The sequence below is a fragment of the Anolis carolinensis genome, chromosome 3 (genome assembly GCF_035594765.1).
Source record: "Anolis carolinensis isolate JA03-04 chromosome 3, rAnoCar3.1.pri, whole genome shotgun sequence".
NCBI classification, from domain to species: Eukaryota; Metazoa; Chordata; class Lepidosauria; order Squamata; family Dactyloidae; genus Anolis; species Anolis carolinensis.
Genome location: NC_085843.1, coordinates 17916068 through 17940106, shown reverse-complemented (window position 1 = coordinate 17940106; position 24039 = coordinate 17916068). Strand labels below are relative to the sequence as shown.

At 43.6% G+C, this 24039-nt stretch overlaps 1 protein-coding gene across 10 annotated transcripts in view; it reads right to left on the bottom strand.

Moving 5' to 3' along the window:
• fat3 (FAT atypical cadherin 3) overlaps positions 1 to 24039 on the bottom strand; it is a 572050-nt gene that overhangs the window by 155143 nt on the left and 392868 nt on the right. The window lies entirely within an intron of this gene.

Sequence of the window (24039 nt, the reverse complement as noted above, 5' to 3'; positions counted from 1 at the left end):
ATCTGTACATGTAGCTGAATATTCTGATTTTGCATAAATATATGCTAGTGTCTATAATGTACTACCTAATTTACAATCATTGTGTGTTCCTGTTGCATACTGGGGTAATAGACAACCATGCAAGCAAATACATTATCTTGTGTCAGCAGAAGAATGGAGAAACACAACCATAATTTACCCTATATAGTCATGTACAAGTCCTGAATTTTAGACCAAAAAAAATCAACCCTCCCAAAACTGAGTTGACTTATCCACAGCCAGGATGAGTACAACACCTCAATTCTTATTTTTTAAAAGGAACAATTTCCTTCTCTGAGTGGCAAAAATAAAAAGTAGTTCATCTTGGAAGAACCTAAAAGAATAATTGATCACATGTACTCTCTCTGACATAGCACAAAATATTTGTGCTTTCCCCTCTCTGTGAAATGATCAACTTATCCATAGGTCATATCAAAATCCAAAATTCTGGAGCCAAATCCTGCCCTTGATCTATATCTAAGAATGACTAATACATGGGTATATAATATGCTAACAATGGGTATAAACCCTAAGCAGTATACTAAGCAAATACATCAGAATGAAGGGGGGAAATCATAAAGGGCACATCAACATGGTAGAATTAAAGCAGTTTGACACTACTTTAATTGCCATGGGTCAATACTATGGAATCCTGGCTGATGATGATTTCATTACAGCTTGTTTTGGAGATGTTGTGGACTACTTGTCTGCTTCTGAGGAGGACGTAGAACAGGAGGCTGAAGGGATAGCACTTGGGGATTTGGGGCCAAGTGTCAGGGAGGAAGAAGAAGGCATGGAAGACATACTACAAGTCCCTACATTTTTAGAACAGTGAATGGCAAAAGAAGAAAGGAGATGGTCAGCTAGAATCACAGCAAAAATGCTGAGCAATCAGACTTCGCCCTAGAAATATCTGTGCTGGGAGCTCAAGGCTATAAATTATCAGCAAAGCCAGTAGTCAGTGCTGGCAGCAACCGACCTACTTGTATTTGCGATCTGGTCTCCTTCCTAAAGCTCCAGTGTTGGTTTTGCAAAAGATCTCTTGTCACAGACTCTTGTTTTTGTATACTGTAAGCTTTTTTTGCCAAAGACTCTTGCTCCTGTCTTCCATGAAGACTTGTTGCCAACGATTTTTGTTTCATGTCTGTTGTAAGACCTTGCATTGCTTTTGAACTACCTTCTGTTACCTTTATTGCTGTTTGCATTATTATTATTATTATTATTATTATTATTGTTTTGCTGAAGTAAAGCTTTTTTATTACTTTTGCTCATGTTGTAAGGCTGTTTCTGGAGCAAAGCAGGACAGGAGAATATTTTAAACATCACAGATTTTTTCCTATTTGAAGGCAAAGCAAGTTGAGTTTTAAAAAAACTGAATGCAGGAAATTGTCTTGTTTTGTCTTTCAAAAACAACCTTAAAACACTGTGGTAAGTAAATGAAAACTGCTTTATTTCAGCAAAATGAAGTACAGCACACTCAGTGGAATAATGCAAAAGGAAGCAAGGAATTCTTAGGGCAAATGCAGTTCTTAGTCTCTGATATATTCCCAAGTCAAATAGCAGCCTTACTTCAGACAAAGAAACAGCAATAAATCCAGATGTAGACTCTAAACAGGCACACGGGGAGTGATGGCATTAGAGTCAGTTTGTTACCAGCAAGAGCTGGCTGCACCTGCTTCTGCTTTATAGTCCTGAGTCCCCTCACAGCTGCTAGGGCAGTTCCTAATTACTCAGTTGCATTTCTGGCAGCTATTCTAGCTGAACAACGTCTCTTCTCTGTTTCCTTTCCCATCTCCTGAAATGAGGGCACTTGCAAAGTCTCCTCCTCAGATTCCAACTCACCCTCACATTCATGAACACTTTCCTGCTCCTCTTCCTCTTCTGAAGAAGAGGAATCCCTAACAGAAATGCAGGAAAAGGCAGAAAGTAGGTGAGAGCTGACATGACTGGCATGATCCTAAAATTAAATTCTCTTCCCACAGAAAACTAGAAGAGTTTTTTTTCTAGCACACAATGGTGATGCTATGATTCCACTTTGGGCCCATATACACTGCCATATAATGCAGTGTGAAACTGTATTATACCGTCAGTACAGACCTCAGAAAATGAAGTTTAATGGCATCATATGAGTTTACATTGATCATATAATGCAGATTCAAACTGGATTATATGGCAGTGCAGATGGTGTATTTGATATGGAATGCCAAGATTTGTAGTTTGGGGATGAACTAGAGCTTTCTGGGGGAGAAATCCAAATATCCTTCCACAAACTGCAAATCACAGGATCGCATAGCATGCTGTCATTATTATTAAAGCAGAATCAAAATGACGTATAGTGTGAAAAAAGAAGAAGTTAAACAGAATCAAAATTATTCCAAACTAGTGCTAACCAAACGAGGGACATAAAGTATCATCTTTCATTGGATCAATTTCTAGTAGTGTATCAGTACACACACACATTGTAGAAATGCTGCATTTGCCAATTAATCTACAGAGCAAGAAATTTGCCAATTAATCAACAGTGCAAGAAATGTTATGCCTTTTAGTGTACACGAAGTTTCTTAACACATTCCTCCTTCAGAGCATGGAATCTGATAGCTCCTTAATTAGGGGAAGAAAACTGCTTTGCATAGCTGCAGGCAATTCAGAGGTATGTGACGTGAGTGTGTAACAGATTGACAGAATACTGGGGAATAGTTAGGAAATGGTCAAAAATGTGTTTATTGGGTATAAAAATTTTTTGAGAAGAATCCTGAATTGAGGAGAATCATCATGGTTTGGGACTTATTTTATACAGAATTGGCACATTGTTGCTTTGTGAAGAAAACAACATTTCCGGCACTGTTATTGACACAAAGAGTACACCATATAGCTATATCTATATTTATAAGGTAAAGGTGAAGGTTTTCCCCTGACATTAAGTCCAGTCGTGTCCGACTCTGGGGGTTGGTGCTCATCTCCATTTCTAAGCTGAAGAGCTGGCTTTGTCTATAGACATCTCCAAGGTCATATGGCTAGCATAACTGCATGGACCACCGTTACTTTCCTGCCGGAGCAGTACCTATTGATCTACTCATATTTGAATATTTTCGAACTGCTAGGTTGGAGAAGCTGGGGCTAACAGCGGGAGCTCACCCCACTCCCTGGATTCGAACCGCCGACCTTTAGGTCAGCAAGTTCAGAAGCTCAGCTTAATCCACTGCGTCACTGGGGGCTCCTACCTATATAAAATACCTATATTTATACTTATATCTATATGTTTTCAAAGTATTTTGAGAGAGTTTTAAAAGCTTGTCATGTTGTAATGTTTGTGATGTATCATGTCTGTTTATTTAAGTTGTTTAAGTTTTATTGAGTCTCTTTTTACCCATTGTTTTGATTTGTTATTTGTTGTTTTGGAATTGAATTATGTTTATTTTGCTGGAAACCACCTTGTGATAGGGTGGGTTGTAAATAAAGTATTATTATTACATTATTATTATTACTACTAGTACTACTACTACTGCAAGTAGTCTTTGAAAACTACATCACTCGTAGAATACTATAGCGAAAATGGGTCCCATAGGCCATGTCTATCCCTGCCTAATAAACCCTTATGAAATTCATGGGGTCTGCAGAAAATTGACTTATGCAGTTCAAATATACCCCGAAATAGGTTTAATATTTGAGCCACCAAAACATGTGTTGGCCAGTGTTACAAATGAGATTGCTGGTACAGTCAAAAATTTTGTATAAACTTGATTGTGCCTATAATTACACATAAATGGGTATTTGCATTATTTTTCTGGACAAAATCCTAGGATAAATGTTAAGACTATGGCTTTGTTGCATAAAATAGTATTTTACCTTTTCATGCTTAGCGATAGCAATCCTACACAATGGACATTTTAAATATTCCAACCAAAGCATATACATTTGGTGTGACTTCCCCAAGAGGTTATTTCTCAGCTTTAATGAGGGCCCTTTTCATGACCTTTGCATTTTTCACAAAGTATAAAATGCAAACCCACATATGTCATGTGCAATTTTCTATTAGCTGTTTCTTGTATATATATGTATACACACACATACCCAAGAAAGGGTTGATAGCAAGTTGCACATGATTCATCTTCTAAAATAGGGAGGAAAAAGTCTCAGCAGTTTGGACTTTTTTATTGAGAGGCAAGAATTTTCTTGCCATTCTCATCTCTTTTCAAATTGACCTTATTAATCAAGGGTGTGCTGAAGTGGCAGTAGCATCTACAGAAGAAAGTTGTAAGACTTTGAAGGATGCAGCACTGCAAAAATAAAAAAAATGTTATCCCACACCTGTGAGTCAAAAATAGTTTACAGAGAGAAACTGCAGCAACAATAAAAAAATGTCAAGGTACTCCACATAACAGACAAAGTTCATATGGGCAGCATGAAAGAAAAGGGGGAAATATAAAACAAAACAAAAAGGCCAAGCTAAGAGATGCATGGAAAATAAATCTGAGCATGAAAGGTTTGTCCTGCTCCAAATTTCAAATCCAAGCATTCCTCAGTTAACAAAGCCCCTGCCAAAGAAGTACCCTATTACAAAACCTTTTTTTATCACCAATCAATATCCGACTTTTCCTCGCTGTCCTCTGTCTAAAAATCTTTTAGCAGTATTAGCATTGGGAGGGGTGGAGAAACAAAGGCATTTGGTGTCAAATTGCAGGGGTGTATCTACTATAAATATAATACAATACAACATGAAAAAATTGTATTTGGAACCTAACTATAAGCTATCTGTGCCTACACACAATAGGCAAAGTAAACAACACATGATTAACTAATTAATGTATGTTTAAATTGATCAGTTAAATGAACATTACTAGAAATAATTCTTCTTGAGTTCTATTCAACCCTTCTGCTCCCAAGCATTTCAGATAAGTGATACTCAACCTGTAGCAGAAAGCTACTACCAGTAGAGTAGACTAGGCTAGATACAATAAATAAATAGATTGACACTGTATAAATCAAGTTCTAATCTGGGGCCAATTAATAGTTAATGTTCAATCAGTGACAGGCCCCTCCCTTTTTCAAAACCTACCTAAAAAGTTCCAGCTGTTTTTAAACTCCCTGCATAGCTTTATGTGATCAGCCATGGGAAGCTTTTAAATCAACTATAGATATCAAGGAGACATTCTCTAACTTAGACTGACTCTACTTTGATGGATAATAGTTGTTCAAAACCTCTTGTCTGCGCACTTCAGGGGATGAAGTATCTCGCAGCCTGACTCCTCTTAGAGCCCTTGTGCCTGCTGAGAAGTACGCTCAGACTACAAAGCTCATCACATTACCATCTTTTTGCCGTCACATCTACCATTCGTTTTCTATTCACGCAACTTGCTTGATTCCAATCTCCCCAGCCAGCGGGAACTAAACACCTTCCTTCAAAGTTTCTTTAACATTATGGTGATTGCTATAGAATTCTAATCGCTTCCCTTTCAAGATGCCGGGTTCAGATCTATGGAAGTGTATGCAGGACCGTGCTGTAGTGAGGCATTCACTACTCCCCTTACCTAATCCACCATTCCATCTTAAGCTGCTTTTAACAGCCAGAAAGGGCATGGGTTCTGTATTCATATAAGCTTTTCTCCTCTCCAAGGATCCTGTTCACACCCTCATATTGCACATATTCAATAACATATTCAGTAACATTGGACAAGCAGGGTCCAAAGTTACATCCACTCGACCTGTATCAACTCCAGTGGCCAAGTCAGCATGGATTTCAGCCATTTTATCCATGAAGCTGTATACCTACCTTAGAGACCGCCTACCTTAGAGATCGCATCTCCCCCTATGAACCCGCACATTCTCTTCGCTCGTCGGGGGAGGCCCTTCTCTCGCTCCCACCACCCTCGCAATCACGGTTGATGGGGATGAGAGACAGGGCCTTCTCCGTCGTGGCCCCCCGGCTTTGGAATTCGCTCCCCAGGGAGATCAGGCAGGCCCCTACCCTCCTCTCCTTCCGGAAGAGCTTAAAAACCTGGTTCTTCCAAAAGGCCTTTGACATTTAATTGTTGTTGGATTGACCTGTCTGCCCATTTTATAATTGCCCCATTCCTGATGCCTTACCATTATTACACTGCAGTTTATTGTCCATTTTAACTGTGAAATTACCTTTCTCCATTTTGTATTTTCTGCACTTTGCCCGGGATCTATGAATTTAGTCCCCTGATTTTAATATTGCATGATTCATGTTCATTTTAATAATTGTTTTTAATTGATGTTGATGTTTTTATTGGGTTAATTGTGTTATGGCTTTGTGACTGATTTCTGATTGTTGTATCGGGCATGGCCCCATGTGAGCCGCCCCGAGTCCCTTCGGGGAGATGGGGCGGGGTATAAAAAGAAAGTTATTATTATTATTATTATTATTATTATTATTGTTATTGTTATTATTATTATTATTATACAAACTCCTTGTGTTGTGCTGTCAAATGGTTTTGCATTTTACTCTTGTGGTGCAGAATGGAAATTACCCTGGCCACTCAAGACAGCCCCATTGCATGGCACTGCCGATGCAATGGTGGCAATGAAGAAGGATTTATTCACTTTCATCACCACTACAGTACAGGCCTTCAACTGAGCTCTAGCCTATGTTCACTCCAAGTCTATGTCACTGTCATTCCAATGTCTGTTTCACTTGTTTCATCACTATTGGCTCTCCAGTGAACCAGGATGCAGGCTTGCCTCCTTTCCATGGGAGTGGACACTACTACTATATGACAGGCTATCACTCATGGATGAATATTATTGTTTTCCAAGGGTAAAGTCTTGGTGGTGGATCCGTAAGTGACTATAGAGATCTATTCTTGATCCACATGGTTTTTCACAATGAAGACAAAGACTTCCAGGTGGAAGGCAATAAGAACAAGGGTTTGCTTGGCACACCTTCCTCTTGGCACATTTCTCCCTTTTGCCCTCTATTTGTGGCATTGCATCATTGCCAATAGCTGATCTCCAGTGAGATCACTTGAACGCCGGGGATTCCCAATTCTTGGTTAGGAATGATGTGTCCATGACCTAGCCATTTCCCTATTCCAGAGATCTTCAACAGGAGTTGCTGTCAAGGTAGCAGGAAACCCCCCAAGAGGCATCAGGAATAATTCTGAATCCACACGCCTCTAATCACCCACTCCCACCCCTGCAGAGGCTCTAATTTCCAGTGAATCTAAAATTCACCAAGAAGTGTGTGGTTGTCCATGATCCCTATCATCCCATTGTGCATAGAAAACTAGGTCTAAATGTGTCCTGCAGCATGGATGATACCAGGCACTACTTGGGAAAGACCCATGGTTGTCATGGAAGATGTGAAGTCCTGAGCAGCTACTGAGACAGAAGTCTCTGAAAGGATGTTGACGTCTCCCTGCACAGTAACCTGAAGTGTGTCCAACATCACCGCCGAGACCGCTCGGGAAAGACTGGGTGATACACCAAGAGACTCCTTATTCTGCCACAGCCACTGATTTTTAAGTATAAACATTCAAATCCAGCAAACTGTGAGATGGAGAACTTGGTATGGAAGATGAAATCCTAATAGACCACTGCAACTCTCTCCTTGACCCCAGCCTCACCTGCTGCTCCATGGAGAATCCAGGTGGACAAAGCTAGAAGATATTACCTTCATCGTCCACTTTGTTAACCAAAGGCCCTTCCACACAGCTATATAACCCAGAATATCTGACATACAATCCCACAATATCTGCTTTGAGCTGGGTTATCTGAGTCCACACTGCCATATATTCCAGTTCAAAGCATAAAATGTGGGATTTTATTCGGGTATGTGGGAGGGGCCTAAGGGCTTTTCCACACAGGTCCTATATCCCAGGATCTGATCCCAAGTTTTTTGCTTATCCCAGATTTTCTGGCAATATAATCCAGTTTAAAGCAGAAAACCTGGGATCAGATCCTGGTACATAGGGCCTGTCTGGAAGGACACTAAGTTTCCCTAACATAAGCCTGGCTGTATGCTCATCCAAGATCCAGGGTGTTTAAGCATTTACTGATTGGTATAGAAAAACAGCAGTGGAGATAGTGAATCAATAAGACTAACTTGCACTGATGTCAGTGGATTTACTATAGGCTTGACCAAGTCTGGATTCAATCCAGAAAATGATTAATCATATCAAACACAAAAGAAAAAAAAATGCCAATATCTGGATGCTGGTATAAATCAGGAGAAAAAAAAAGAAAAGTTGTGTCTATAAGTTGTGCATCTGCCCCCATGAGGACATTGAAGAGCTTCACACAAATCTCTTACACACTGAATTGTCCCTCTCCGCTGGATTTCTTTAAAAGTGGCAACAGCTTAAGTCAAAGAGAGTGGCTTCTGGAGTAAAAAAAAAAAAAAGATTTAAGATGGGAATCTTTCACCCCTCCCAGCTATTCAGTGCAGTAAAAGGCAGTAAGAGTTGAAAATATATGGAAACATAATGACAGGGTAGTGTGAAGGAAAGGTTATTCAAGTTGGAAATAATGAGACTCCAAATGTCACTGAATGCAAAATACATTTTATGCTTCACAAACTTTTTCATGCTGTTAGAATAGAGGTATTTGATTGCTCATTGGAGGTAGCCAGGTAAAAATATATGAAAATGCAGATAAAATGCATGCTTTTTTACCTTGTTGTGTGTGTGTGTGTTCTCCACCAGAGGGGAAGTGGCAGCATTATAATTCTGCCCCTCAAGACTATCTCCCTTGGCTTCAAACTGTATTAGCCTCAATGCTATGTACAGATAATGGACATCTGCCACCTACAGACTGAAGATGGCAGTTCAGGTCTCAAGCACATGGACGCAGGTAAGTATGTATTTTAAAAGCCATATAGCATTAAAATTCTCTGTAGTACAACTGCCAAGGTTCAGGTGTCTAATTTTGAGGTGATTGGGACTATAGCTCTGACAGATACTTATACTTTTACTAAACCTATGCACATGAGACTAGCTCAGGCATAAAATCATTTCTCATTGCCCATTATTGACATAGTATTGTGAGATACAACTGACATTTCTCTTTCTCATCTAACAATGTTTTAATAAGTAAATGTAAAGAAGAGAGATTACGGTGGGGTTCCAGTAGATCATGATGGTGTTATGAAACACAGATGATGATCTCTCAAAAATGTTTTTGCTCAGAAATAAAAATACCAGAAAAGAGATAGTATGCATGGAGAGGATAAATTTATAAGAAACTCTATATCAAAAAATGTTCCTGCATTACTTTTCTCCTGAGTTATTGAGAAGAAAGGTAAAGATTAATTCAAAAGTGACGTTTTTATTCTTTTGGATATATTCACCCAATATTTCTTCTGGTGGTATTCAGCATAAACACATTTTTCAAAAAGAATGAAATGAGGAGGGGGGGGGGGGAATCCCAATCCAGCAACATAATACCCAACAAACTATCTTTGTAATATGACGGGTTAGAAAATGATATTAGGGTTCATGATATTCTACTATTTCTTGGCACCTTTATTCCTCAGGCTAGGAAGAAGAAATTGCTTTTTGAGGGTAGCCTTCATTGCATTTGATGCTTTAGAACGTTGCCACCTTTTCTTCCTAAAGACGTTCCTATGATGAATACTTGCATTCTGTCTAACTTAGACTACATACTCATTTATAACACTTGCTGATTATGACAAAAATGTGAAATTTCCAGTATTTATGTACAACCAAATGGGGTACTAGGAAATGTGGCAATTTGGTGAAAATCAATGAACTTATATATGAATATAGTCACAATAGGACCAGTTTATCTAATCTTCTAAATATATTCATCACATGCCATAATAATCAAGCTACTTCCAAATGCGATCAGCTGAAAATGGCTTTTTATATATCTTTCCATGATTCCAGCAATGTGCAGTAGCACCAGAAGTGTCATAGAGGCTGAAAAGCTTACCCTTTGGACTACTACTCCCAGTTACATTCATAGGGGTTAGGGGCGCAAGAGCCCTGTGAAAGTGTGCGTGTGTGTGTGGGTGTGGGGGGGGGGAATGCAAATACTATGGAGGGGGGAACTCCCCCCCCCCCCAGCATGAAGAATGTGTGCATGATTGCCTGCCCTAAAAGCCAGCCCTACAGCCACTAGTGCTCTCTCAAAGCATGAGGCCATGTGCACACTCACATAGCAGCCTAGGAGATAGGAAAAGAATGAGGGATAACTGCCACTGCTCACTGGGGTATGGTGGCAATCTCTTTTCCTGAGGATGGGACGACTACTGTGACCACTTTAATAATAATAATAATAATAATAATAATAATAATACTTTATTTTTCTACCCCGCCACCATCTCCCGGCAGGGACTCGGGGAGGCTACACGGGTCAGAAGCCCGAAATACAAAACAATAAATCAGTTAAGACACATTAAAATACAAAGACAGTAAAAACCAGCAGTTATACAAACAGTTACCTTAACCAAAACAATACAGTAAATCATAAAAAACCCAATTAACATATAAATCAGTTAATCCATGTTTTTATTAGTTCTTGTCATTTGTTTTTATTGGCTAATGTTTAAATTTTTATAATTGTGCATGTTCTTTGTCTATTGTTGTGTTTTATATTGCTATTGTTTTTATTTGGGCTTGGCCCCATGTAAGCCGCCCTGAGTCCCCTTTGGGGAGATAGAGGCGGGGTATAAAAATAAAGTTGTTATTATTATTATTATTATTATTATTATTATTATTATTATTATTATCAGTTAAAAATAAAAACAGTTAAAATAAAGTAAGATAAAATGGACCATCAGGTTGGTGGAGGGGATGGCATGATGGGGCTACCTAAATTAAAGTGCAATGACATAGTTCTAAAGTGCTTTGGGTCAAAGGACAATGTGTAAACATTCCAGGACCTAAGGGGATTGAGACGGCCAGCCAATTTGTTGTGAGTAAAGGGACCTCTGCGAACAAAGGTGTTATTGATCTGACTTTTAGACAAGGGGACCCAGTTATTCAAAGGCGCAGCGAAAAAGCCAAGTTTTAAGCTGCTTTTTAAAGGAAGCAAGGGTGGGTGCCTGCCTGATCTCCCCCAGGAGGGAGTTTCAGAACCCGGGGGCAACTACTGAAAAGGCCCGCTCTCTCGTCCCCACCAACCGAGCCAGCGATGGTGGCGGGAGCAAGAGAAGGGCCTCTCCGGATGAATGAAGAGATTGTGCAGGTTCATAGGGGGAGATATGGTCATGAAGGTAGGCGGGTCCCGAACCGTTGGAGAAAAGTGGGATATAAAGATATTATTATTATTATTATTATTATTATTATTATTATTATTATTATTATTCACAGGGCACCCTCATCTTCGTGGTGTGGGTGCAGCAAAGTAAGTGATCCCTTATTCCCTCTGCACACTCCCCAAGGACAGGACTGCTGTGTGAATGTTCATAGGGCAGCCCTATCTTCGGTAGACAGACGCCATGGTGGTAGTGATGACTCACCTCCTTGCACACCCCATGAGGATGCCGTGTGAAGATGCACATAGCACCTCCAACTTCAGGAGGCAAACACAATGGTAGCAGCAGTTATAACTCTTCCCCCCCCCCCCCCCGGACCTCCTGAAGACAGGGTTGCTATGTGAATGTGCACATACTCTGGTACGAGCATATTCCACATCTGGAAAACTGTGTCCAGTCCTGGCCACCACAATTCAAGAAGGATACTGATAAGCTAGGATGTGTCCAGAGAACAGCGACAAAAATCATGAAAGGTCTAGAAACCATGCAGCTTTAAGAGCTGGGTGTGTTTAGCTTGGATGAAAACAGGCTGAGAGGGGACATGATAGCCATGTTAAATATTTGAAAGGATGTCACATTGAGGAGAGGAAAGCTTGTTTTCTACTGCTCAGACTAGGACGCAATGGAGAAATGGATTTAAACAACAGAAAAGAGATTTCCCCCTAAACATTAGGAAGAACTTCTTGACAGCAAGAGCTGTTCAATAATGGAATAGGCTGCCTTGGAGTGTAGTGGAGTTTCCTTCTCTGGAGATTTTTAAGCAGTGGCTGGATAACCATCTGTCAGGGGTGCTTTGATGATGTGTTCCTGCATGGCAGAATGGCATTGGACTTGAAGACCCTTGTGGTCTCTTCCAACTCTATTATTCTATAATTCTATGGTGCTCTTGACAGGACCGGGGGAGGGGGGGGAGAAGGAGAAGGAAGGAGGAGGTTGAGCTAATTAAGGAGCAAGTATAAGCTCACAAATAATCAAAATGGCAAATGTAAGACACACAAATGAGGACGACCAAATGCACATCATCATCACCATTCTGATGGATGCTGACATTGCACAATTAGTTGTGTATCTGTGAATGTACCGGCTTATCATCTCATTATACAATTGAGAAAGGACAGAAGCTGTTTCTGTAATCTCGGTAAAGAAAGTGGTGCGCTGAAGGCACTGACACATAGTTACATGCCATCCAAGAAGGCACAACCACAAGCTGAAATCCTGTTAGTAGTCCTAACTAGTGAAGATCCACTGAATCTATTCAAGACATAGGCTCTCCTCCAGGTAAGCTTAACAAGAAACCCATGGGAAATAGTTGCATTTGTGAAGGACAGGTTGCTTACCTGTAACCATGTTTCTTCGAGTGTACTCTGTGAATTCACACTAATGGAGAGAAGCTGCGCCTGCGCAGGTTCCGACGGAAACTCTTCCAAGCTGAAGTTCAAATTTTGGCGGTAACCACGCCCCCCTTCCCAAGGGGCATATAAGGCAGCCCCAGGCGCCCGCTCTCCAGTTCCTACGCCGCCAAGGCAACGAGAAAGGGAGAGGTTTGCCAGAGGGGAAGGAAGGGCGGGTTTGTGTGAATTCACAGAGTACACTCGAAGAAACATGGTTACAGGTAAGCAACCTGTCCTTTTTCTTCGTGTACTCTGTGAATGCACACTAATGGAGACTGACACGCTAAGGTCCCGGATGGTGGGACAAGGCAAACTCGACAACCAGTGAATGTCCGAACATAAGTTTATTAGGACACATTGAGATAACAGTCCCAAGAGACCAGTGCAAAAAGTTGTCCGAAAGGACCAGTGCAATGCCAGCATGAGCATAATACAAGAAAACAGAACATATTAGGAAATACTGAATAAACGTAATAGAAACACAGAAATTGAGTACAGTGCATATAAACGCTCTCCCAAGGGAAGAGGGAAAAACATCACACAACTTGACACACCCATCAGGGTCAATACAGTGTTACAGAGCAACTGCCCAACACAATCAGGGAAAAAAACATATCCCCAGAGGTAGGTATGGGGAGAAAACTGGCCCATAACTTGAAGGAGAGGTATAGAGAGTCACCTGCGGGTGAGTATAGGGAGAAGAAGGACGTTTGAGAGTCAGGATAGGCAAGATGAGAGTACTGATCTTGCGAAGGCCGAGTCTTTTAGGGCTTTAATGTCTAGCCTGTAGTGAGAAACGAACGTAAGTGGGTTCGACCAGATTGCCGCTTTACAGATGGAGTCAAGCGGGATACCCCTGAGGAAGGCGGTCGAAGCCGAAAGGCCCCTCGTCGATCTCGGACGGATGGATGGAGGGGGAGGGCGTTTGGCCAGCTCGTAAGCCAACTCAATGGCCTGAGCAATCCAATGGGACAACCTTTGGGAGGAGATGGGATTACCCAACTTGTCCGGGGCATAGGCGACAAAGAGTCTCTGAGTCTTACGGATGCCCTTGGTACGGTCCTTGTAGAAGAGGAGCGCCCTGCGAACGTCGAGAAGGTGCAGTTTTCGCTCGAGAGGAGAGGAGGGTTAGAGAAGAAAGCTGGTAGAACAATGTCTTGATTGAGGTGGAAAGCTGACACTACCTTAGGGAGAAAGGTAATGTCCGGGCGAAGGACAGAACGGTCGTGGTGGAAACGTAGGTAAGGCTCATCGACCCTGAGAGCAGCAAGCTCGGATGGCCGTCGTGCCGAAGTGATTGCCACTAGAAAGGCCAGTTTCCACGAAAGCAAGCGGAGATCAGTTGAGGCTAGTGGTTCGAAGGGAGCAGAAGTGAGTTGAGAGAGTACAAGTTCGAGGTTCCAGCCCGGCGTAGGTGGTAGCGACGGTGGGCAGATGTTGTAGCCTCGGAGAAATGTTTTGATCAGGTGGTGAGAGAAGAGAGACGGCTGACCATGGCGTTGAAAAGACCAGGAGAGAGCTGCGAGGTAAGCCTTAATAGAAGCGAGAGAGAGTTTCCTCTCGGCGAGAGACATAAGGAAGTCGAGGACCACTGATACCGAGGTTGGAAAGGAGTCGATATTACGGGATCGAAGGAAGGCGTGAAAGCGAGAAAGTTTGTAGGTATAAGCTTTGGTTGTAGACGGCTTATGGGCTGCCCGAAGAACATCTTGGAGGTTTTGCGGAAGGGAGGTTAGGTAAGAATCCTCCACGCAGTGAGATGAAGAGAAGGAAGGTCTGGGTGAAGAATTTGACCGTCTTCTCTCGAGAGAAGGTGCGGCGAGGGAGGCAGAGGGCGAAACGTTCCTCTGGAGAGACGAAGAAGGGCTGGATACCACGGTTGGCGGGGCCAGGCCGGAGCTATGAGAATCGCTGTGACCGAGATCGAGAGGAGTCTTTCGAGGACTTTCGGTATGAGGGGAATAGGGGGAAAAAGATAAAGCATCTCCGCTGACCAGTCTAGCAGAAAGGCGTCCCCTAGGCAGCCGGGAAAGGAGTTCGGGGGAAGCCTCGCTCTGTAGCGGGGTAGCTGAGCGTTCTGGGGGGAGGCAAAAAGGTCCAGAGTAGGTCGCCCCCAGTCGAGGAACAGATTGTGGAGGATCTCGGGATCGAGCTTCCACTCGTGAGAGGATGATGTCATCCTGCTGAGGGCATCTGCCAAGTCGTTTTGGGCACCCGGAAGGTGAATCGCGGAGACCTGGACGTCGTGGGCTATGCACCAAAGCCAGAGGCGGGAGGAGAGGTGCATCAACTTTCTCGAACCCGTACCGCCCTGTTTGTTGATGTAGAACACTGCTACCAGATTGTCCGATTGAATGAGGATGGATTTGTGGCAGATGAGGCGGGAGAAAGCTTTCAGGGCTTTGAGGATGGCGAGAAGCTCGAGAAAGTTTATGTGGTTGGTCCTCTCGGATGGGGACCAAAGATCTTGGACCGTCAGGCCGCTCATGTGGGCTCCCCAAGCGTAGGTGGAGGAGTCCGTGGTTATGGTTATTGAAGGTAGGGTTGGATGAAATGGAAGACCCCTGCACACGTTCCGGTGAGACGTCCACCATGAGAGGGATTGGCGAACGTTTGACGGTATCGACAAGTACTTGGAGTTGTGGTGGTAGAGCGGCTTGAAAGTGTCTATAAACCACCTCTGTAGAACCCGAAGACGCAGCCTGGCGAAGGGGGTCGTGAGAACCGTGGAGGCCATATGGCCTAGAAGGACTTGAATGGCACGGGCTCGGACCCTCCGGGCGGATTGACATAGGGCGATCTGGTGGCGGAGAGCTAGGAATCTGTCGAGCGGTAGCGAGACAGTCTCTGTGACGGAGTCGAAGAGAGCTCCGATGAATCGGATTTTGGTCGACGGGGAGAGATTTGACTTCTCGGCATTGAGTTGAAGGCCGAGAGATTTTAGGAGACGCAGCGCGAAGGAGACGTGGCTCTCGAGAAGTACAGGGTCGGGCCCGACCAGAAGCCAGTCGTCCAGATAAGGAAAGACCGTGATGCCATGCAGCCTGAGGTGGGCCGCTACGGCGGCGACGACCTTGGTAAAGACCCTTGGAGCCGTGACAAGACCGAAGGGTAAAACGGTAAATTGGTAGGTTTGGTCGAGGACTTTGAAACAGAGGAAACGTCTGTGAGCCTCCCGTATCGCCACGTGGAAGTAGGCGTCTCGTAAGTCTATGGAGGCAAAGTAGTCTCCCAGCTGCAGCATCGGGAGAATAGAGGCAATAGAGACCATTCTGAATTTGGAAGGGCGAATGAAGATATTGAGGGCCCTTAGGTCCAGAATGGGGCGTAGCCCGCCCCCCCTCTTCGGGACTGTAAAGTATCTGGAGAAGAAACTTTGAGGATCCAGTTCGGGAGGAGAGAGACGGATGGCCCCTTTGGCCAAGAGGGCATCGATTTCGGCCAGTATCTCTGGAGAAGGAGTTGAAGAGAGAATGTGACCTGTAGGTGGGAGCTCTGTGAACTCTAAGGCGTAGCCCTCTTGGACAATGCGAAGAACCCAAGCATCTGAAGTGATGGACTCCCATTGATTGTAAAAGGGGGCCAGGCGGTCGGCGAAGGCACAGGAGGGTCGAGGCAGCGTGGGCTCTACATCGGTAGCGGACGAGGAGCTTTGGCAAAGGGGGATGGCGTCAGGTACGCCGGTTAGCCTGCGGAGGAGCGGGGGTGGTTCGACCCCGTTGCTTTTGCGGATGAGGTCCCCGACGGGGTTGGTGATGGCTTTGATTGCTCGAGCCCGAGGGGCGCTTGAAAGATTGGTGCCGGAAGGATTGTGGTGGGAAGCGACGGAAGCGGTGAGGGAACCAGCGGGTGCGCTGTGGCTGCGGTTGGTCACCACATTTAGACGCAAGAATTTTAAAGTCATGATTAGACTTGAGTTTGTCATCGGTACCGGAGTTAAATAGTCCGAGTGCATCAAAGGGGAGGTCCTCAATGACCTGTCTGGAAGATGAGGAGAGACCTGACGACCTCAGCCAGGCGTGGCGACGGATGGCGATCGCATGAGCAATCATCTTGCCCGCCGTGTCCCCGGTATGTTTCGCCATCTGGATTTGATGGTGGGCAAGCGAGTCAGCCTCCTGTTGGAGGGTGGTAAGGACGGAGCGGTCTTTGTCTGACAGTTTAGCGAAGAAGGGCTGTGCCTTCTCCCAGATAATCTGCTGGTAGGCACCCATGCAGGCTCCATAGTTTGCCATCCGGCAAAGTAAAAGGGCTCCGGAGTAAAGCTTTCGACCCACAGCGTCGAAGCGCTTCCCTTCTCTGTCGGCCGGAGTGTTCGACTGACGACCTGAGGATTGGGAGGCCTTGACGACCAGGGAGTTGGGGTCGGGGTGGTGTTTCAGCCACTCCAAGGTATCGTCGTCGGTACGGTACCAAGTCTCAATCCTCTTCGAGGTCGGGGGTATGGAGGAAGGGGTTTTCCAGGAGGCCTGGATAACGTCCAAGAGATAAGGCAGGAAAGGGAGTAGCGTGGCCGGCGGAGCTTGGGCCTGCACCCTTTTGAAAACTGGATCAGACACTGCTTTGGAAGTCTGCTTGATCTCCAAACCCAGGGCGTCGGCCATTCTGACCATTTGATCAGAGAAAGCACGAATATTGTCAGTAGGAGAAGGCGGGTCTGCCTCATACGCATCGTGAGGAGGAGAGAGGTCGAGTCCGAGAGAGACTACCGAAGCCGAGAGGACAGAGTCTGGGCGATCAATGTCAACATCTTCCTCCTCAGCCCCTTGGGGGGACTGAGGGGGAGAAGAAAGCACAGTCTCGGGGGGAGGCATGGCCTCACGGGAAGAGAGGGCCGGGAGCCGAGGATCTTTAGAGGCTGAGGCCTGGGCTGCTCGAGCCAGGCGAGCCGTTTGTCTGCCACGCTCCGGTGTCGAGGTGGGAGGGAAGAGCTATTGGCGCGAAGAGTGAGGCGGCGCAAGAGGCTCCGGCACCGGCACCCTGACCACCGTTTGGGTAGAGTGGTGGGGTGAGTCCTGCAGCTCCCCGTCAGACAGGGGGTGCAATGGAGATTGAGAAACATCTCTAGGCCTCTGGGCTGGCACAATTGGAGAAGACCGTCTCGAGGAGGTTGCCGAGGAGGACGGCGGGTCCCTCCTTGAGGAAGCCGAGGTAGAGGAGCGCTGAATCAGCCGTTTTTTTGTCGGCGGTTGCTTGGACGCAACCCTCAAGGACTTGCCAGGTGTGGGAGGAACCACAGCTGAGTCAGATTGCGCTTGATGAGACTCCTCGTGAGCCCTCTTAAAGGCTATTTTAATAGCAGAGGAGGGGAGCCGATACGAGAGCGGATCGAGGTCACCGAAGCCAGAGAGCTTGACGTCGAGGAAGGCCCCACCTTTCCGGAGCGGGTCGACACGGTAGCCGTCGTCACAGTACACGGTGGCTTGACCGGTTTAGCGGCCCTGGAGGTCCTGGACGCCCTGGACGAGACCGAGGAGGCTTTAGCTGTCGGAGGCTTAGCTGGTGGCGCCGACATTGCTCTCAGAGCTGAAGACGACGACGTACCCGACGTCGACGGAGTCGGTTCTGGCGCGAGAGATCTTTCGTAGAGTGCCGCTCTGAGCCTAGCGGCTCTGTTCTTTCTGGCCTGAGCCGTGAGAGCTAGGCAGAAGCGGCAGGTACCGACCACATGAGCCTCGCCAAGACAGAAGAGGCACTTGGCGTGGCCATCTGAATCAGGAATTTTAGCAGCGCACTGCGTGCAGCGTTTGAAACGAGTAGTAGACATGCGAAGAGTCCGAAGTGAACCTTGCGGCGGAAAAAAAGGAACTGGAGAGCGGGCGCCTGGGGCTGCCTTATATGCCCCTTGGGAAGGGGGGCGTGGTTACCGCCAAAATTTGAACTTCAGCTTGGAAGAGTTTCCGTCGGAACCTGCGCAGGCGCAGCTTCTCTCCATTAGTGTGCATTCACAGAGTACACGAAGAAAAAACTATGTTTTTACAATCATTAACTGAATATATCATTGAACAGTAGCTAAAACTGTGCTACTGCATTGCTAGTGAATGCAACATAACCAGACAAATAAACTTTTAGCAAACTGCATATGCAGTTTGAAGAATTAAATACATAATTGAAGAATTAATTTTCTGTATTTTTCTAGATAATGCAGAACGCTAAGAGTGTGTCATAGGGTAGATGGAGTTTCTGAAACAACAGAGAAATGGGAAAGTGGATATATATTCATTTCTTGTTTCTAACAACACAATCTCATGAATGTGTACTTGACAGTAAGCCCCATTATGTTTAATAGAATTCATTCTCAGATAGGTGAGTACAGAATCCAGCTTTAACCAACTTCCTAATACTACTAGATATCAGTTGTGGAAATATTCTTCTATGGGGATTATAAACAAATTAGATCTTCCCATCCACATGCCTGAACGACTGTATAAATTAAATTGATGCAAACATTAATTATCTTATTACAACTCTTATATGCTTTCCAGTGAAGCTATGCACCATTTAATTATGCCTCCTGGCCCTATAGTCAGAAAATCTACTGTGTTCTGCTGCTTTTGAAAAACAAGTTCAAGGAAAGTCTGAAGGCTACCCTATCTATTACACCTAGCCCCAGTGTGAAGGTTAGCTATCTATATATTTTGTTGGCAATAAGCTACAAATTATAACAATTCTGGAGCCTTGTTTTCAAACTGTTAAGTGAAAAATGGATAGGTTGCTGAAATGATAAAGTAGGTACTAAACTGGAGGGTGGGTAAGGGAGATGGAACCCTAAATTTTCACTGTAATTGTTTACTTATCAATTCATCTACAACCTTTCCCTATTTGTTGTCTGGTTTAGATGTTATTGTTTACATATCCAGGCATATTTTTCTTGGACAAAACAAATGTTGCTAAGCAGATAGGTCAAGAATGCTATCTTCAAACACACAAATTTGTCTTAATGCACACACACACACAATACACACAGTATCCAGGACTGGTTGTCTGTATCAGTCATCAATGAAGTAGTATATGGCATAATTTATTCACAGACAGAAATGTGTCTATGCATGCTAATTATTTCAAATATTTCTATAAAGTTGTTAAGAAAAAAGTAAGAAATTGACAAGAGTCAGACTTGAGGACGTGGAGATTCCTAGAGAAGAGTTCTCACAGGTAAAAAAAAAATGGAGTTCCTATATCCCTAACCCCAGCTGTCATGTTCCAGGGCTGTCAGATGATAACAAAGGCAGAGTTTAACCAAACAAACCCAGGATATGCCAAAGCCAGTTTTACCTAAACAAAGAACTTAAACACCAAGGACCTATTCACATGAGCTATTTTTCGGTAGCAGCAATGGGTTTTTACCAGTTTTGCCACGGAGCCTGATGGCTCCCATCACACTTCGGAGAAAGACTTTCATGGCAGCTCCATGGTGAAACTGCCAAAAAAACCCTTGCCAGTACCAAAAAATAGCTAGTGATGAAAGACGGCATTCCATCTTTCCATAGCAATCCAATGGGACAGATGGCTGCCTGATGCTTCCCTGCTATGTGATGAGGTAGGGGTAAGCCAGGACAGCGAAGGGCAACAGGTCCCCACAACCTCTGGGTGGGTACTGCCAGGATCGCTGCAATTTGCGGCAATACTCAATAAGCAATTTGCGGCATGTGTGAAAAAGTCATAAGTCTTTTCAAGGTCTGACTACAGAATAGAAATACAGCAAGCAGCTAGGATAATACAAAACAAAGTCCCAAGTTACAAAGGTACAATCTGTAGCCAGGGCTCCAAAACCAAGTCAGATAAGCAAGGTAAAACCGAAGTCCAAAGGTACGAACTGGTATTCAAGTCCATAAATCATGCTAGGAAGTCAGTCCAGAGTTCAGATACAAGATTTCAAGGTAGAACAGGTTTAAAGCAGGGTTCTAGGATTAAGCAGAGTTCAAGACAGGATCACAAGAACAAGGTCTGGGGAACAAGATCCAACCCAGGGGTAACAAAAAGGATACAGATCCCATAATTCGACATTATTGTTTCCAGAGAGTTATCTCTTCCATTCTTTTTTTTGCAGAGATTATCAGATGCTGATCATATCAGCAGGCCTTCACCAATAATCCCTGAACCCTGTGAACAATTACTCAGGAAGAAAAGGTCAACTTGGCCTCCTCCAAAACAAGAGACAGATTTTTTTTGTGTGCGTCAGGAGCAACTTGAGTCCCTTCTGGAGTGAGATAATTGGCCGTCTGCAAGGACATTGCCCAGGGGATGCCCGGATGTTTTTTGATGTTTTTACCATCCTTGTGGGAGGCTTCTCTCATGTCCCCGCATGAAGCTGGAGCTGATAGAGGGAGCTCATCCGCACTCTCCCCAGGTGGGATTCGAACCTGGCAGCTTTCAGGTCAGCAACCCAACCTTCAAATCACGAGGCTTTAGTCCACTATGCCACCAGGGGCGTAGTGGACAGATGAACTCTTCCAAGCACTCAGCAGCAGCTGAATCAAACCAATCAAAATGAGGGTCATGACACCAGCAAATGTAGAGAGCTAGCTGTGTTTTCGTTTTCAACACAATTTTGATAGCAGAACTTCACTGCCAAATTTCAAAAGGTGTTGAAAATGAAAGTTCATTCCATTTAGGAATGAGAAATTAGGATAATTCAGATTAAAATCATATATAAGCCAAATCAATATTAATCAAATCAGATCAATATTGTATTTTTTAATTCTGTATCTGTAGGAGCTGGCTTTTTGCATGACATCTTATATTCTTGAAAAAAAATGTTAGACTCCCTACCAAAGAGGCTCTGACCTTCCTGGAGTGTGACATCAACCATGGAAGAATACTTCTGCCACTGCTTAGATCAAATTCAAGAACAGATCAAACAATATTATGAGGCACTGACTATTCATGCAATTTTCTTCTAAATTAAGTTATGGTCATTAGAATCCTCATTGGTAGAAAACCGATAGAGATACTCTCCTCTGTTGATAATGTAATAGATACCTCTGGTTATCTTGATCTCAGCAAAAAGTACCCCCTATTCAGAAATAGATGCTTCCTAAACCAAAGTTCAATGAGCAAGAGGTAATAATTTCCAGGCCAATGTGGCATGGTTCTACCCCAGACACCTGAGATGATGACGGTAAAACAATAAAGAAATAGTAAACTAAAAGTTATGGCAGAGCTACGGGGATTTAAATGCTGTTAGCAAAATAATGCAGTGTTAAAGACACACTTCAGACACCACTGAACACTTGTAAAGGCAAACTGTGAAATATGCCCTTTTATTTGTGAAACTTGAGAATGCTACAATATTTACAACAGGGTAAACATGAAAGAATAGAGATTTAATAAATCAGAATGCCTTTTGGGTGTCTCCGGAATATAGAAAGCCTCGCTAAATGGAAAGAGATGTGGTCACCTTAAGTGATATACATGATAGCTATGTATAAATATGTGAGGGGAAGTCATAGAGAGGAGGGAGCAAGCTTGTTTTCTGTTGCCCTCGAGACTAGGACGTGGAACAATGGCTTCAAACTACAGGAAAGGAGAATCCACTTGATCATTAGGAAGAACTTCCTCACTGTGAGAGCTGTTCAGCAGTGGAACTCTCTGCCCCAGAGTGTGGTGGAGGCTCCTTCTTTGGAGGCTTTTAAGCAGAGGTAGGATGGCCATCTGTCAGGGGTGCTTTGAATGCGATTTTCCTGCTTCTTGGCAGGGAGTTGGACTGCTCACAGAGCAAAAGGTGTATGATTGTGCACACATACACGGACAGAATAAATGGGTCTATTGTGCAATACATCACTGTGCACACAAGTCTCTGAAAAATCTAGTGCCTGTATGAAGCCACATCTATAAATAAAATACTGGTGCCTTTTTTCCCTTTGTTCAGATTTACATCAGTAGAAGCACAAAAGCCCTGGCTGCATTTAGATTACAAAACTGCTGACTAAAGGAACATCCTTTATTCTCTTATCTGCATTTTGAACTGTCCTGCTTCTCAGAGGTACTCTTGAAATAATGGGGTTGTTGGAAGCTTCTAAAACTGAGGTAAGAACTCGGAGAGCAGGGGGCAAACCAGCCATCTCTGTAAAAGGTTAAGATTGTGCATTGGCCATAGTTCAAAGCAGCCTTGAGCTATTTTGCAGAATTTCACTGTGCAAACTACATGTAAAGAAAGTTACTGGGCCTGAAAATGGAATAGCGGTGCACTCAACGATGGAACTGACAATCCTCGGATCCTATCAATTAGGAGCAGAGCTACAATCTATGTGCCTACTTATCAGTATAGACAACTGTGACAGCTGCTACAGCTCCTTGTTCAGCTGTTAGTATGGAAAAACTCCGAATCTCAATTTCGTTGTGTTTCTCCAAATCCCACCTGCATCCTTATCTTATCCTTCCTATCAAATTGTAAGACTTAATCTTCTTCCCACATGGAAATCTGTATGTATTGGTCATAAGTATTTTCCCCAACTTATGTATTTCATACATATTTTGTCCAGTGTACATTTCTCCTCTTTTTGTACTAATTAAACCATGCTCATAGAATTAGCGTATTGGAAGAGACCACAAGGCCATCTAGGCCTTGAAAGAAGACATAACCCTAACAGTCCCAACAGATGACCAACAACCTCTCATTTAAAAACTCTCTAGAATAGGGGTCCCCAAATTTTTAAACAGGGGGCCAGTTCACGGTCCCTCAGACCATTGGAGGGCTGGACTATAGTGGAAAAAAACTGTGAACAAATTCCTATGCACACTGCACATATCTTATTTTAAAGTAAAGGCGGAAACAAATACAACCTCAATGTTAATAATCATAATCAAAATCATAAAGAGAGTTGGAAGAGACCCCTTGGGCAATTTAGTCCCAAGAGAAGCTGTACCTTTTGTCCAAATCTAACAATTGGCCTATGTGAAATCAAACCCCCAGTTTAGAGTAAGCTTTGCAGAAGTAAATAAAAACAGTTTGAATCTTCTAAAGAACAGCCAGAAGCTTCTCCCAAAATTTATTTTGTTATTATTTTTCCTTTCTTTCTTCAACCTCCAGTTTTCTAAGATTTCTATTATAGTGGCCAAATGTATATAGATCTATGATTTTTTTAAAAAAACATAAATCATTATTATTAGCAAAAGCAATAATCATAAGAAAAATCACCACTACCACTCCCTCCATCATCATCATCTTTCTCCAAGGTGGCTTACAAACTGAACCAAGCACAACATGTTTGAAATATACAATAGATAAACCTTAAAACAAACTAAACTACTTCAAATGCTGAGAACAATTTCGAATATACAATAAAAAGTAATAAAAGAACTTTAAAAGCAGTACATTTTAATAAATACAGTATAGTTTCCAAGCCTTTGACCAGTTTGGTCACCGTCCGCTGTACAATTTCCAGCCTG